General features: G+C 40.3%; 1 pseudogene; it reads left to right on the top strand.

Annotated features, from left to right (window-relative positions):
• Window positions 1-1,889: 1,889 nt before the first annotated feature.
• On the top strand, window positions 1,890-3,185 carry LOC105878224 (cell cycle checkpoint protein RAD1-like; annotated as a pseudogene).
• Window positions 3,186-3,415: the final 230 nt, after the last annotated feature.

Raw genomic sequence — 3,415 nt, 5'->3', positions numbered from 1 at the left:
TATGAAATATTCAGGGAGGAGGACTGCCCTGCTTTTCTTTAAATTAGTATCTGTTTGGGCCCTGACACCAATATTAATGTTTTTGTTACATTTAACTTCAATTAGGATGAGGTTGTTGAGGGCTTCCTGATCTGATTCTTTTCTTCTCAATTTTTTCTCTACCTGTCTAGAGCTCCAAATCAAATTTAGTAGGTCAGAAAGAGGAGTCCTCTATTCCACCTATTAGAATACCAATTATATTATTAATATTTCTTCACTTACTCCCTCTTAGGCAAATAACATTCTCTTATAAAATTGGTTTTCCCCCCTGTATATCTGCTCTATCTTTGTCTGCTTGGCCTCATGGCCTCTCACTGGGCCTATTAATGGTCCATGCCTGTCTCTGACTCTGCTTTCAATATTTTCAGTTGTCCCTGTGAGGGTGTTTGTGCACTCTCTCATGAACTTTTCTTTTGAGTACCTCACTATCACTTTCTTAAGGACAACTGGGGTCCTCAAACTTGTTTACCCCTGTGGATGAAAACAACATTGTGTCTTGGCTACAATCCTGGCTAAATAAACTCTTTGTCAGGAAATACCTCTCCCACAGAGTGTGTGTGTTACGGGGTGAAACGGAAGACGAGGGAGACTGAGAACGAAAGAGGGTTCCTGCCTTCTTTTCTCCGGTTACCACCTACCTTCCCTTTGCCCACTCAGTGTTAATCTTGGTGTAGTCCAAGGCCATGCTGGAAAGTATCCCTGACCTTGACAGTCTTTGCTTCCCATCCTGCTGCATGAGAGGTGCAGATGCTTTATAAGTGCCTCAACACCTTTCCCCTGAACTCTCCACTTCTAGCAGGAAGGAAATTTACTTTACCTGCCTCTGCGATCAACTCCCAGCCCCTATCCTATGCCCAAACATCCTGAGTTTTCTAAATCCCTGAGACATTGCCACACTCTCAATAATTCAGGTTAAAAAGAGAGAGATTTAAAAATTTTAAGCTAGGCTCATCTGCATTTCCTACCTCTACTTGAATTAACCAGACAATAATTTATACTAGCTCTAGGCTTAAAGATACAGTCTCTATCTGGTAGACTATCAGTCACTTATAATTCCTTTTCAATTTCAGGATTGTTTTGGGGAGCTCTGATGTCCCCGATTTTACAAGATACTCAGGAACTTACATAAAACATCAAATACAATTTTATGGGGAGTGTATTAGATGCTGCTGTCCCTTACTTCCTGTGACTTTAGTTTAGAAAGAAATTCTTTCCAGTAGTTCAGGTTTCTGTGAGGAAGGAGGTTTTTCTGGGTGTGGTGTTCTGAAGTCTCTGAGATTATGCCATGTCCTAGGTGCTAAATACTCTTCTTGTTCACAGAGTCCTCCTTACCTCTTACCCTGCACAGTCTAAAAGTCTACTTCACAGTGACTGTATATAAGAAAGGGAGAAATCAGGGTACAGCATAGCCAATGGTGAACTTCAACTGAACCTAGGCTTTCCCACCCTCTTCCAGGTTCTTGATCTCCAGCCATTGCTTCTGACATATTCTTCTTATGTCTAGTCAAGGAAAGGGTTGAGGGAGCAATAATCATTAGAAATGTTCTATCATGTTCCCTGCCTCAGGAATATTATAAAATGACAACGGATAACATCTCAAGTTAGTTTTAGTTGGCTCAGTGCATCGTTTTATCTAAAAGGTGAAAGTAGAAAGGGCAGCTGAGGAAAAGCTCCGAGCTGAACTGCACAAGACTGCAAGGGAAGGGCAAGTCTGAGCAGGACTGAGCTATGAGCCTCGGCTCCTCCCCCTGAGGTGCCTGTGGCAGGGTGGCCGGAGCAGGCATTTCTTGATCCGTGGGAGCATGCGTTGGCCCCAGGAGCACCCCTTAGGACTGAATGTACGGTGGCCGATGCCCCTCCTAACCTGACATATCCAAGATGAGAGTGATCAGTACAGCCCATTGGCCAGCCTTGACAATGTTAGGAAATCCCTCCACTCTTTTGAAAGCTATTCATTTCTGAGATCATGCCATGTGTTTTGCTACTAAAACTGGAATCAAGGTTACCGTGGAAAATGCAAGTTTATGTGCAAGCAAATGTTTTTATTCAGGCTGAAATATTTCAAGAGTTTACAGTTCAGGAAGAGTCTGTTAGTGTTAGAATTAATTTAACTGTCCTTTTAGACCGTTTATCTATTTTTGGATGAAGTCCTATGCCAGTTTTCTTGCAGTTATTTTTGGAATTGTCTACACGCCACTGTCATCAGGGAAGATGTAATCCCTTCTTATGAGGAGATACACATATGCTAGAAATTGGGCAGAGGAAATTATTCTTGAGAAGTTTTATGTGTAGTTTTGAGAAGCTGAACCCAGAGTTATAAAGCTAAGCCCGAAGCATGATTTCTTCCATTGCTGCAGGGACTTTAAATGCACTTTGCATGTGTTACCAAGGTTATGGTTGCCCTTTCATACTGCTCCTGGAAGAAGAAAGAGTGGTGACAGTCTGTAAAATCAATACTCAGGAGCCTGAGGAGACTCTGGTCTATGATTTCTGCAGCATCAATGTTACTAATAAAATATTCTGCACTCAGAGGGGGCTCCATGAAGCACTTTCCGAATTGGAGGTGATGAGTGAGGTCCTACAGATTGCCTTATCTCCTGACAAACCTTTGTTTTAGGTTTTCTACTTTTGGAACTGCAGGAAGTTCCCATCTTGACTATCTCAAAGATTCTGGTTTGATGGAAGCATTTCATTGTAATCAGACCCAGGTCAACAGGCATAGGATTTCTCTACTGAAACCATCTCCAAAGGTATTAGTCCTATCTTGTAAGGTATCTATTCAGACAGATTACCAAGGATTCCTCTCACTGCAGTATATGATTAGAAAAGAAGATGGACATATATGTTTTATGGAATATTACTGCTGCCCTGATGAAGAAGTTCCTGAGTCTGACTCTTGAGTATGATAATTCAGTGAGATATTAATAGTTTGTGTATATATTGATGATAGGTTAAGTTCTCACTCTGAGTACAGTACTTTTTATAATTTATTGGACTTTCTATAGAGAAGAAGCATGGAGAATATAGGAGCAAGATCCCTGTACCCTAATAGTTGCAATGTATTTAATTAAAATAAATGTTTTCACATAGTCATAGAGTATCTAGAATTGAACTGTCCTGTGGTTTTGTCTTTTTAACTCATGGGAATCATTGTGAGCTGAAATGCATAAATTATATGCTGTATTTCAGTAGAACATTTGAAGAATCTATGAACAGGATATAAAACAGTCTTCAGAGTTACAGATTTTGTTCTTGTTCTCAAAACTGTTCATAGCAGTAAGTACTATAGTAAGTACTTATTAGATAGCTTCCATTTGTCTATAAGTTTCTTGACCAAATCAAGGTATAGAAAACCAGTTACTATGTGATTTTGTAC

This window comes from Microcebus murinus, chromosome 5 (assembly GCF_040939455.1).
Source record: "Microcebus murinus isolate Inina chromosome 5, M.murinus_Inina_mat1.0, whole genome shotgun sequence".
In the NCBI taxonomy this organism is placed as follows: Eukaryota; Metazoa; Chordata; class Mammalia; order Primates; family Cheirogaleidae; genus Microcebus; species Microcebus murinus.
Note: the sequence above shows the minus strand (reverse complement) of the source record. Positions and strands in the feature narration are given on the sequence as shown.